Source organism: Centrocercus urophasianus, unplaced genomic scaffold, assembly GCF_019232065.1.
Source record: "Centrocercus urophasianus isolate 14NV4802_14NV808 unplaced genomic scaffold, USGS_Curo_1.0 seq_9, whole genome shotgun sequence".
NCBI classification, from domain to species: domain Eukaryota; kingdom Metazoa; phylum Chordata; class Aves; order Galliformes; family Phasianidae; genus Centrocercus; species Centrocercus urophasianus.
Window position 1 is genome coordinate 37,966,667 of NW_024885532.1, and position 13,955 is coordinate 37,980,621.

General features: G+C 36.3%; 1 protein-coding gene across 1 annotated transcript in view; it reads right to left on the bottom strand.

Moving 5' to 3' along the window:
* CNTN5 (contactin 5) overlaps nucleotides 1–13,955 on the bottom strand; it is a 227,958-nt gene that overhangs the window by 63,690 nt on the left and 150,313 nt on the right. The window lies entirely within an intron of this gene.

Genomic DNA, 13,955 nt, shown 5'->3' on the forward strand with positions numbered 1-13,955 from the left:
GAAAGAAAGAAAGAAAGAAAGGAAGAAAGGAAGGAAGAAAAAAACCCCCATAATATTAATTGTATCTGGTCAAACTGTGATTTATGATATTACTACACAGTGTAACATGGCCCCTTTTTTTTTTTTTTTTTTGTAGCTCAGCTTTTTTTTTTCCTTTGCACCTTGAATCTTGTGTGATTTCAGTTCCACTACATCTCTATGTAACACTGCTGAAGTATACTCATTAAAAATGTTCAGCTGTTACATTTAGAAGTTTCAAATTCAGTCTTTGCTTACACTATATTAGTCATAAAGAACATGAAGATAAAAAAAAGTGAAAATAAACATGTTTCAGCTGTTCTAAAAAATTTGTTTTTATGATAAAGCTGCAGCTCTGGGAGAATAGTATAAAAACAATTGCCTCTCTTCTGCCAGAGGACAGCTGTTAGGGTAAATGCTACCTCTAAAATGGTGTGTAAGCCAAAGCCTGCTTGGAAATATTGCACATTCATTCCCAGACTTGGTGGTGATTTGGGAAGGCCCTCTGAAGGACATGAGAACTGAGGGTTGAAACTTTTCAGCCATCATGGACACTGAAGCCAAATAATCCTCAGCAAGTACTTGCAAGCATCACATAGAAATGGATGAGTTGAAATGCTTCCTTCTCCTTTATTTTGAAAGTAAGGTAAGATCTCTTTCTATATTAGAGAAAGTATCTATGGAGGTGGGTGGCTTTTTCCATCCATGCTTGGATTTTTAGATATACCTCTCCAGTGAAGGCTTTCTGTCTGTTGAAGCAGTGACAAAAACTCCTGCTAGGAATACTGACTTGAGCCTAATGGTCACGTATCACATAGAGTATGATGCCATAGTTTATTCTTTGTTTCAACAGAAATAAAGAAGTGTTCTCACCCTTGTTAATATTAACAAGCCTGAGTTGATCTCTTCAGCAACCAATCAAGGTAAAGAATTCCCTTTGTAGGCAGGACAACTTACAGTGCAAAATTCATTTAACTTCTGTTTAAATTGAGAGTGATTCAATAATGAATTCAAGCCAAATTGCCAATATTAGACTGTGAATCTTTTTTTTTCTATAGTTAGGAAAAAAAAAAAAACAAACTTAAAACACTCTGTTGTCTGACTGTGATAAACAGTGTTTTATTATATTAATTTTATAGAAATAGAAATTGAAAGAACATAATTCCATTCTAAGGAAAAATGTACTCCATTTCAGATGTAACACCAGTCACTACTCTCAGCACAGAGGTAGAAGAAAATAATAGCTCAATAGATTCAAAGATGAATGAGACAGGGGAAGGACATGTTAACAACAAAATTCCCCAGTATAACATAATGATATAACGCCCTTCTTCTTCTAAACAAATATGTATCAGTATTTGAATCATATTGTTTGTCTAAAGGTAATTTTAAACAAAGCATAACTATATTAGAAAAAGTTTTTCTTTTTTAATCAGAATTCACTGAGCTTTTTTGTTGTTGCTGTTGTTGTTGTTTCTCCATTAGGAAGGCCCAAAATTTTGTTGCGTCACGTTTGTAACTTCTTTTACATCTGAAGTAAAAAGGAATGTGTGTTTCACTAGAATGAAATTTGATCTGGGAAATGACTGGGATGTAAGCTTCCTTCATTTTCTCCTGCTGTAAGTAGGCTTTTGTGTACTTCTTCTTTCAACACTCTGTGGTCACTCTGAAGACATTGTGTTATTAGTACGATGATAGCCTTTGCAGAACAGTAATTGTTTTCATCAGTATACTGTCAGCACCAAACAAATGAACTGACACTCCTATAATGTTTGCAAATTATAAAATCTTATACACAACATAAGTCTTGATATAAAACTGTTTTTCGTTCTGATCTTGGAGGAAAATAAAGTAAGATGAATATGAAAAATTATCTAATGAGTCTTATGTGTACAATCAGTTAAATTTCTATTTGGCTAAAAGCTCTTGCTATCCACGAGAAAAAGAGTAATTGCTCAGTCAAAGGAAATGCAAACATATATGTTGGTGAATTATTTGACTCAGAAATTTACTTTCCTTAAAATGCTTAGCATTAATTTGCTTTCCATCTTTTTTGTGTGTTTGGGAAAAGGCCAGAGGCTTGTTGTGATGGAAACTGAAATGCTTTATTTATTCATACAACACTTTCTACAACAGCAGGAATGCAGGCTTCTCCTCCTTCCCTGCCAATACTTCTGTCATGGAGAGACCACCTGTGGAGTGTGTCAACTTATTTTAATAAGAAAATTTCATAGCAAAAGGCTTTTTAGTACCATAAATAAAAGAGTAACAAAGACAGTAGAAATGAAGTTGGGGTACGGTTAAGGATAATTGAACACTTCAGGAAAAAAAGCTAAATTATTAACTTATTAGAAAACTAGGGAAAGATTATGATTATAAATGAGAATATAGAGATTGGATGGATGAGAGATAAGTATGATAGTGTCATGGTTTTGTTATTTTTAATTATTTATTATTGGAATTATCTAAATTTAAGCAAAAGTCATTGTAACCATTTAAAGAAGATGGATATTGTTCATGCAAGGTCTCTGAAAAAATTAATATGAGCTTACTGTAAAAAAGAGCTTTTTTTCTACCTAACAGTAGGGAGAAAAAAAGAAAAAAAAAAAAGTTGAAGTCTTGGAATCAATGATTATGTTGGTTTAATGTCAATAGCAACTAAGATTTTTAGCAGGAATACTGGTAAAAAGTATTATCAGAATATGGCAGCAAATGGACAGGAGATAAATTCAATAAAATTTATCTAGCGTACTCTTGGCAGTACTGTATGGCTATAATGCTTAACATATAAAATATTTTCTAGAGAAAATAAATGCAAATTTCTTCTTTCAAGGATTCAAAGATTAGGCTGCTGAAATTCACAATTGTTTCAACTGATTTAATACAAAAATTTAAGATGATTAAAGAACTGGCTGAGCATTGACTACAATTAGATATCTCAACCTGGAACCAGATCTGAGCTTCTAATCTTGAGTTAGTTCTCCAAACGTAAGTGCCTACTATAATCTAATGTCACTTAAGGCACAAAATCCCAACTACTGTTCTCATCAGTGTTGTGGTTCAGAAGTGCATTCTCTCATAGTCCCACCTTATTCTGGCTTTGTCTTATAACACAAAAAAGTATATGAGCACATTCACTAAACCTTTTTCAGTTGAAATTGGGAGGGATTCTTGAGGAGCGCATCAACTTTCAGCCACACGTGGAAGAAAGTAAGGGATAGTAAGGGATAAGTAAGCTACTCTCGAGAGAAATCCTGAATTAGGCAATATAGACAGTATTAACAAATTGCTCTAATGGTCCATACTACTCACATATACAGAAATAGCCTAAAAGTACCCAAGACAACTTCACTGGCATAAGGAATAAGCCTGGACAATTTCCCAAGAGAAAATTAAGCCAGAAGAGGAGCTAGATGTCCCTTTTCTTAATTTGACTGCTGTCTTAGCTGTCCCTGGAAGAGTCCAGAATGATGCCCAAGAAACGGTTAAGTTGTGGGAGGGGGTCTTGTGTTCCCTCCTTTGAATTGGCTGGTGTCCATTTTATCAATCACTTCCAAACAGGGGCTAGATAGGGCCTATCCCTTCCCTTTTTGCTCTCATCACCCTCTTTCCCTTCGCAGGCAGGACATGACAATACTCTGATGAATGTGACACAAAACCTGTGAGAGGACTTAATCATTTACTGCACAAATATAGAGGCTTGTGTGTGTGCATACTTTTGAGGTCTGGATGTAAGCAGGAGTACTAAAGAGGCTCTCAAATGTCAGCAGGATTTTGGAGCCAGCAAAGTCAGGTGGGGGAAAGAACTGACCCTAGACTGTAGTACAATGTTAGAGGCAGTTTGAAGAATTAAGGGATATAGGTTGTGTTGCTGATGGTGGTGGTGAGAGGTAAGGCGATGACGTTCTTTGACATTAAATGCCTCAGAAATCAATTCAACACAAGTGTTACTGTATACTGTAAACCTATGAAGCTAGAAAAAATTCAATAGATAATGAAAAGAGTTAAAATGAAATTGAATCTGAATTTCAAAATGCATCTGAGATCTGTGTATATTGTACTTTTCCACTATGATTTTATTTGAAATACTCTGAATGTTAAATGTAAGCTTGCAATGCCTGTGGTTTCCTTGTCTAGAATATCAGCAAGTTACAAAGCACGTGTGAGTAGCATTACTAGAAGTCAGCTTTGTTAATTATAGCTTAACCCAGTAAACAAGGTTGAGAATTGTTAGAAAACTATAAAAGCATGCGTAAGAGTGTGGTTTTTTTTTTTTCTTTGAAGCTTCAGAATTGGACTTAGATTGACAACAGAAGGCTGGAAAATGCTCAGTAATTACAATTTTCAGACAATATTTCCAATTGAGTATTTTCACTCTAAAAATATTTGCAATCTACTTGAATCTACTTTCCAGCAGCAACACCTAAGATTGGAAACATTTTTTAGTACATCCTTAAAAAAAACAAACAAACATTAGAATCATGGAATCATAGAATCACTCAGGTTGGAAAAGACCTTAAAGATCACTGAGACAAACCATGACCTAACCATACTACCCTAACTCTAACAACCTTCTGCTAAATCACTTCCAAAGACTTTTTAAACACATCCATGGATGGTGACTCAACCACCTCCTTGCGGAGTATATTCCAGTGCTTAACAACCCTTTCTGTAAAGAAGTTTTTCCTGATATCCAACCTAAACTTACCCTGGCGCAACTTAAGGCCATTTCCCCTCGTCCATTCACTCGCATAGATCAGCGCTTTCATCAGTTTTACTCTTCTTTTAAAAATAAAGTGTATAGTTGGAAAGGTAAGTCTTGATAAATATGTGATGTTTTATCTGGAAGGTTTATACAATTTGCTTATGGGAAATTGATTTGCTCTGGTGTATAGAAAGATATTTTCTGAGAAGTGTCTGCTGGAAAGCTGAAGAGTGGAAACCACACACATATGAACTGCTGTTGTTTGCTTAAAAATGGTGTTTGGAAATCCTCCATTTGTCACCCAGTAATGCCTTCACTTAGTGTCGACTGGAAGAGAGGCAGAGGAAACTGATGATGGGATGAACAGAAAGGGAGGTGCACACAAATCTGAGTGATAAAGTTCAGGTTCCTTCGGGCTTGGTGACATTTAGAGAAGAGAATCAAATAGAATACAGTACTTAAGAGTTGCTCATATATGAAGTAGTATTGTGGCATAAACAACTATAATTCAGAGTATATTTCTTTCTTTCTACACAGAAAGATTGTGAGAGTGGTTGTAATCTTTTTTCTTATTTTGAGGGAAAGGATAGACTAGGAGAAAGTGCTCTCATCATTGTTTCGGTATAAAACAGGAAGATCTATTCTGTCTGCCATATTGTTGATAGTAATTTTCCCTACAATTAGTTCTTATTGATAAATGAAATGCAGTGATAGACCGTACCCTCTTTTGCTCTTCTGCATTACAGCCAACAAATTTCTATATATATACAGTTCTATGTTATCTGTTACAATTCAGTAAATAAGTTCTCAAATATTATCCACAACCAGTAGAGGACATAGTGGTTTAATAGGATGGAAAATCTCATTCGTTATCAACAGTAATCGTTTTACCTTGACCCATCATTGTCAGGATGTGCATTTGTTCTTCCTATCACACATGAAATCAGCGAGCAGAGAATTCCAGCAAGATTAAGATAATGAGAAGTGTAAACTAATTTTGATTCTGTTTTATCATTCATAATAGATTCTCACAAGAAGACAATGTGGTTATGTTTCGTTTTAAAGTCTATGACGAGCAATGGGATCCACATGTTGAAGAAGCTGAGAGGTTGAATACAGTTATAATTGCTACATATCCATCAAGATCTTACTGGGGAATAATAGAAGAGACAATGCTGGAAATGAAAGCGAGACAGACTCCAAATATATTTGGAGATTTATGTATTTTGAAAAAAGAAATGCAATATAAAAAAGCCCACAAAAGAACAAATTATGTGAGTATGTTCTGAGAGGAAAAAAAGAATTTGTAATAAATAGCTTGATTAAGCTATGTTTTTTTGCATTTTTATACTTTTATTTCTTTTGGTTTTGGTGTTTTTGACATTTCCATTCTAAAGTTATTTTTATTGTACTAATAGTAATCAAAGCAATTGGGAAGATTAGTGAAAAGAGTTGCTCAGAAGCTTTGCAAATTTTAGCACATGGAAGATGGGTAAAAGGAAATTGTAAGTCATTATTTTTTTTCCTTGCATTTCTCATTAGGTTCTAAAAACAGGAGTATGAAATTGTTTTGTGTGCATATTAGATAGAAGAACTTTTAAGATGCAAATGCAGAGAAGCTGCTCTGACTCACTTAGCCTGTGGCCCTTCACAGTGTTCAGATCTGAGCAATCTGTCATTACACATTAGCTTGGATGTGGGACCTGTCAATATTTTCTAATGTAGATTACGAGAAATCAGGACAAGTATTTGTAAATAGCTGAAATCTTTCTTTCTCCTTGAATGACTGTGAGCACTCTCATCTCCCTACACGTTCTCTGAGTCTTTCATAATAGATGTACTTCAAGTCTCTACATCTCACAGGAAATGGATATGAGTTATTGCTATAGTAAAAACACTTAAATAACCAGAATGCCACTACTTAATATCAATGTTTTATATTATCACAGTAGATGGAGTTTTTCATTTGAATATTTTTGACCTAATTAGAAAAAAGATGATGCTTGGCCCAGTCTCTTGGCACAACACTGAATAAATTGGATTTTCTTCAGATTTTAAAACATTTATAATGCTGCAGTTCCTGTGTTTGATGTCCTAGGTCATGAGAATATGCTAAGACTTATTATTAATGTGCTGTAAGCTACTTTCAGCTCTATTTAATCTAATCTACGCAAAATGTCTTGTGGTGAGATTTTTCAAAGGAGGCTCAACAGCCCCTCTCATTTTGTCCTTGCTGTTTGCTATACAGAAACATCTGCACAAGAAAAAAGAAAATGGTATCTATAAATGCACGTTATTTAAATTTACTGGCAAGAAAATGTAGTCTTTGTTGTGAGAACAGGGAATAAATACAATTTCTGAAGTGCTGTTGAGCAGTAAAAGCTGGAAACCACCAATGTGTCAGAATTAACATGGTCTCTTGAAGTGCTTTTTTTCTCCATACAAGTGGACCAGTCGTTATCAGCTTTAACAGTACTATTATGTCTCTTACTCAGACCAGAACTTCAGGACAGTTAGATTTTAATAACATGAAAGCCAGTGATGACATGAAGGTCTTAAAATTGAAACATTAAAGTACTGAATTCAAAAGTAATTGTAAATGGAGAACAGATTCAAATCTGTGATATATTACCTATAAAAAGTAAACAAATCAGTAAACTTTTTAATTATTCTGTTTTTGCTAGTGCAAAAAAGAGATATAAAATAAAAATAAAAAATAAAATAAAAATAAAAAATAAAAGAGATCAATCTGTAGCTATCAAATATTTAGCATTACTTTGCTGATATCTTGCAATTCTGCTCAAATGTGTTGCCCCAACATGTGTTTTGATTTGCAAGAATAGGGAACTGGAAGAATTTCTCAAAATTTATCTCAAGAAAAGTGTTCCAGACCAGGAAGGGCTACTTAAGGTCACTGTGTTTTATTCTAACCTAAAATTTCTTTTGAATCCTTTTTTATAAGATATATTGGGCTTAAGACAAAATGCATCTAAACATTTTGAAATAATTGAAGAAAGGATGAAAATACTATTTTCTTTCTTTCTTTTCTTTTCTTTTTTTTTTTTTTGCCATATTGTATCCTTGATACATTTAAAATTAAAAATTATACTAATATTTTAATACATGTTTTCCTCTTTTTTACACAATGTCTCAATATCAGAAACATTTTGCTACTTAGAAAAAGTTTCTGCTTTTCGAGAAAAAGGCTTTTGTTGTAATATTTTTTTCCGTGTTCCTAAATGAGAGCAATGAATCAATAACTTATCCTATTTTTCTCAGAAGCTTTAAAAATAATAAATTTCTTGTAGAATTTCATAATTCCCCCAGGAAGAAAAAGAGAAATTAATGGAGAAATTTTAGTTCCTCTAAGATATTTCAATTTTTCACTCATTAGAAAGACAGCTTGGGAGGCAATGCATGTAAGTAGTAAAATCCAGACAAAGTAGGTACTCAAGGAAGCAGATATTTAGCCATTGTACAATGAAATAGTTTTATTCTGCCATAAGGATCTGTTTTGATTTATAGTGGGTGAAGACACAGTTCAAAACAGCCAAACTATCCTATGTTGGAAGTGGTAAATTCAGCAATGTAATACGCACAGCTGAATTATTTCCATATTATCCTGCAGCACAAAAGCTTTAATTTCATTAAAATGTGATGCTTGTACATTTCAAGACAGTAAATTAGATGTTTACATTGGAAGTATTTGTATGCTCAGGGCAGTATTCATCTAACTACAGTATTATTGTTGTAAGCTTTGTATTAACATCCAGACAGATGGAACCTGCTGTCCAACACTGATTCATGTTCTACAAAAACGCTACTAGAATATTAATGGCAATTTGTATCTCCAAGGAACACAGAAATGAAAGTTAATCTTTCCTACCTACTTGAACAATTCTTTTGTTAGAGATACTATTTCTTTTCCCATGTGAATAGGAGAAGTCAGTAGAAGAGAGCTGACAGCCTTTGTGATAGACCTCATACGCTCAGGAGAAAAAAAGAGAGGAAAAAAATACAGATGACAATTACTTAATCTACACTGTTTAAGCACAGCCCACTCTCCCTTACTTACCTGGGCAGTCAGTTATTTGCATTAACTGGGAGCAAAATGCTATAGTCTCAAACCAGATAGCCAAGTACCAGTACCAACTGCTGACTACATGCAAGAGTGGCTACCAGATATGGATCAAATCAGCAAAAGGGCTTTGAATCCATCTTTATACCCCAGTTGGGAGGACTGAAAAGGAAAAGGATTTGATCACATGATCTCTATGTCCCTTTGATATAACACATATAACAACCCCAAAAGATGCATTTGATTTTGTCTAATTTCTCCTAGAAATAAGCACTACGATGAAATGAGTATGCTCCAGGTGCGCAAGGACTGAGATTATTTTAGGGATCTACTGGTCCATGTAGTTATGTATCATTCCATGAATTTTACCTTTGAATTAGAGGATATTTTACAAAATTCTGGTTCCAACAGTGTCACATACGTAATCTCAATGTGATCTCCATGCGGCGTTACCTAACTAACCTTAGAATGTGACTAAGATGTACTAGCTTTTTTACATTTTATGAAAAAAAACACAACAGTTTGATCTGCAAATGTAGACATGCTGAGGGAAGGAGAGGTCATCAGTTCAGTGGAGATATAGTGTGACAGCATCAGACTAGCATAAAACTGCTTCTAGACTGTGGGAATAGTAATTGGGACTTTGCCATAATGGACAAATTTTATTGTTGCCAGTTTTGGGGTCAGCAGAATTCACTTAGCATTCTGGAAGAGAATCTTATACTATGAATGGTGAAATAAAACCTTTTTTTCCCCCCTCTAGTATCAAAAGTTGATATATGGCCTTTGACTGGGAAAAGGCAGTTAAAAGACATGTTCCCTTCAGAGAACTGTACTGTCACTAATATGAAGGGTGAAAATGGTAAAATTTTCTCACTGACAAGTAATCCACTGATCAGATTCATTTAAACTTAACAGATTCAGTTTACTTTGGAATGCCTGGCACTTTAGTCATGATTCACAAGATTTTGATTATATGTTGCAATAACAATTCAGTTGGAATTGCTTCTTATGACATATCTATCTACAACTGTATTATTGTGCATGAAAGAGAATGGATGGAATTATTCTGCTGACATAAGTTCTAAGCAATAGGGCATAAATAAGAGTAATGATACAGTGAAAACTTTTCAGTGACTATATCTGTGCTACTCTGCCAGGATGCTTCCAAAGAAAGTTCTTTTAATGTGCTTTCATGTGGAGTTTCTTGCTACATGTAGTGAGATGGTCACAGACTTTGAGAGACGCATTCAGGCTCAGTGCCCCGTGCTCTAATGCTCGTCCTATTTTACTTCATGCACAAACCCTCTGTACATAGCCTCTATCTCCTGTCTGTCAGTGTTTGTAGTGCTTCTGCAAAGATAATGTGCTGCAATAGTCACACACTCCGAAGAGGACTGGAGATGCACTTAGGGATGCAATTGCTAATGCTACAAGGCTTAGGGTTGGAAGAATATAATAGAATGGTTTGAGTTGGAAATGACTTTAAAAATTGTCTAGTTCCAACCTCCTGCTGTGAACAGGGTTGCCACTCACTAAATCAGGCTGCTCATGGCCCCATCCAGCCTGACTCCGGGTCTCTGCTCCAACATCTCCACATACTTCTTTTGCCTGAACACAGTTCTCCTCACAATCACCCCCCTTTCCCTGTCTTTTGATGCAACCCAGGCTACAGTTGTCTTGGGCTGAAAGCACACACTCTTGGCTCATGTCAAGCTTTTCATCCATCAGGAATCCCAGTTCTTTCTTGTTAATGAGTTCTTCTCCCACTCTTATTTCAATAATTCATATTGCTTCTGTTGCTGTTTAAGCCACAAGATTTTTGGTACAAGGAATGCGGTATCCCTGAACTCTTGTTAAGTGTAGGGGCTCATCATTACAGCCCACTGGTGGGACCACTTATTCCCTCTGATGCAGATGCCCAGTTGCTAATTTCAAGGTATGAACTGTTATTATAGCAGTGCTACGCCATCAGTTGATAAAGGGCATTGGAGAGTCACCAGCTTCAGTCTACAGGCAGGAGCAAGTGGCACTAGCTTTGTAATGCCTAGAGACTGATGGCACAGCTGATGAACATCATCACAATCTATCTGCTGTTGTAATTTTAATGGAAAACTCTAATACTCATCTGTGGCTCATGTTTGCTTTATGAGATAGTCAAAATGGCATTAAGGCATTCACTGTGTGCCCTTGTGGCCAATAAGGTCAATGGGTTTCATTAAAAAGATATGGACAGGAGGTCAAGGGAGGTGATTCCCTTCACCAACTCTGCCCTTGTGAGGTCAAATTTAGAATACTGTGCCCAGTTCTCGGCTCCCCATTTCAAAAAAGACAGCAATCTCATAGAAGGAGTCCAGCAGAGAACCTCAAAGATGAAAAAGGGCCTGGAGCATCTCCCTTCTATGGAAAAGCTGAGTAACCTAGGTCTGTTCAGCCTGGGGAAAAGAAGACTTAGGGGGAATCTGAGAGATGTTAATAAATATCTAAAGAGAGATGGGAGGCAAAGGGATGAAGCCAGACTCTTCTCAGTTGTGTGTATTGACTGGACAAGGAGCAGTCGCCTAAAACGTATACACAGAAAGTTCCATACAAACAATTGGAAGAATTTCTGTATGCTAAGGGTGATAGAGCACTGGAACAGGTCACCCAGAGATGTTGTGGAGTCTCCTTCTATGGAGATATGGTGCCTACTTGTGCGACCTATTGTAGGGTACCTGCTTTAGCAGGGGATTGGACTCAAATATCTCTTGAAGTCCCTTCCAACCTCTTTAATTCTGTGACTCTGTAATCCTGTGATGTTCCCCGTTTTCCTGAATTCTACTTTTTTTCCTTTCACCTTTTTCTTCTTCAGCCTTTTGTCCCTGAAGCTTTTCTTGCTCAAAGCAGCATGTTATGGCCTTAACTACTGTTTACCTCTCGACTTTAAGCTTACCTCCAAATTGCATTATCAATAATAACATTATAAATCTTGTAACACTGATTGTAGAGAATAGGGTGGGAAAGATACTGTGTCACTGAGTTTATCACACTACCAGACAGGAAGCTGTGTCATATAATTATACAGATAAACACTCACAAGATAATACAAATTCATGTAAATGTAGCAAGGTCCTTTCTAAGGATGCTACAGAGGAGTACCAAACCAGCAGAGAACTCTCTGCTCATTATATAGCTACTCTAAAGCCACTGCATAGCCATTGTATCACACACAGACACATTCTGTATGTAAAGCTAATCTGATCATTTTTTAATGACTGTACTTACATATTCTGAATCATTCTACTAAAGCAGATGACTAATTCACAGGGACCTGGCAAGGCTAAGCTAAATATCTAAAGCTGGAAGTGTGAATGTGTCCTTAAAGAAGATAGCAATAGATGGCATTGGTTTTGCCTGTCATTGTGTAGTTCACTGTTTCAGCATCTCCTTTTCCTTCTCCTCTGAAGTCTGGGAACAGACACAGTCAGGGATCAGAGGTGATGAAAAGAAAGATATATTTCCTAGGGACCCAGTGAGAGCTACGTACAGAGTTTCTTGAAACTTGATTAAACATTGCTGAACTAAGGGCAAACCTGAAGGGAAGGATGATCCTTCCAAGGACATAGTGGATGCGAATAATCTGTTTACTTGTTCACTTTTCTTTCTCCAACTTTGCTTCATTTTAAAAATGCTCCTTGATTTTATTTCACTTCTAAGAAAAGTATTACTCCCGTGGTTCAAGGTGTTTTGGTGCTTTGGGTAGTGCTCACTTTATTGAAAAGTTGCACAAAAGTTCTCAAAACTCTGTCTGACTCATGCTCCTGTCACGTTTATGTGCATTCCTACTGAACTGAGAATATATCTGTAACCTCACTCATTTTTTTTTCCCTAATATTTAGTGAAACTTTAAGCTTTGCTGTGCTTTTCACATAGTATCTATTTTGGATACAATTACAGTATTATTCGTAGCTACGGAAAAGTAGAAGAACATAATGAATAAAGTATACTTTATTTTAATTTTTCTTGGCCAAGATCATTCAGCAAAAATGAAAACCCATTTTATAAGATGATTTTACTTAATGTTGTTCATGAAAGCAGAAACCTAAGCTTCTTGTGAGCAACAAGACAGTGGAAAGAAATACAGTATAACTCAATCTTTGCTAGGTAAAAACTGTCCTTTGAGAAGTTAAGTTTGGAACTTAATGAGGCACACAAGGTGTTTGAGCTTGACAATGTCAAGCATTCCCTGGATGTCAGTGTATTCAAGGTATTACTCAAGATCCAAGATCATGTACAAACCTTATGAATGGACAATTACAAACACTGCGATCTCTAGACTTATCCATATTGTTGAAGTATCTTATTTAGTAACTTCAGATGTTGAATCTAATGGAGATCACTACTCAAACACAAGTTGATAGCATGAATTGGGAGGTATTTGGAATAACTTAAACTGGCATCTTTAGCATCTTATCATGGAATCAGAATCCTTAGAGTTGGAAGGGACCTCTGAAGGCCATCTAGTCCAACTCCCCTGCAATGAATAGGGACATCCACAGATAGATGTCAAGTTGCCCAGGGACTTATCCAGCCTTCCCTTGAAAGTCTCCAGGGTTGGAGCATCAACCACAACACTGAGCAAACTGTTTCAGTGCCTGACCACCCTTTTTTTCCTTATATTTATTTATTTTTTCCTTACATCTAACATAAACTTACCCTCTTTGAGCTTGCTTAGATTTCCACTTGTCCTATCACCACACACTCTGCTAAAGTGTCTGTCCCCTTCTTTATCACAGCCCTCATTTACATTCTGAAAGGCCATTATCAGGTGATCTCACAGCCTTTTCTTCTTCAGGCTGAAGAGCCCCAGCTTTCTCAGCCTGCCCTCAGAGGAGAGGTGTTCCATTCTATGAATCATTTTTGTGGCTCTCCTCTGGAGAGCTCCAACAGCTCCATGTCTCTCCTGTACTGAGGACTCCATATGTGGACACAGTATTCCAGGTGAAGTCACAACAGTGCAGTGCAGAGGGGCAGCATCTCCTCTCTCACCCTGCTGGCCACACTTCCCTTGATGCAGTCCAGGACACAGTTGGCTTTCTGGGCTGCAAGGGGACATTACTGGCATCCATCCAGCTTTCCCCAGATCGTTTTTGGCAGGGGCTTATCAGTTCAGTA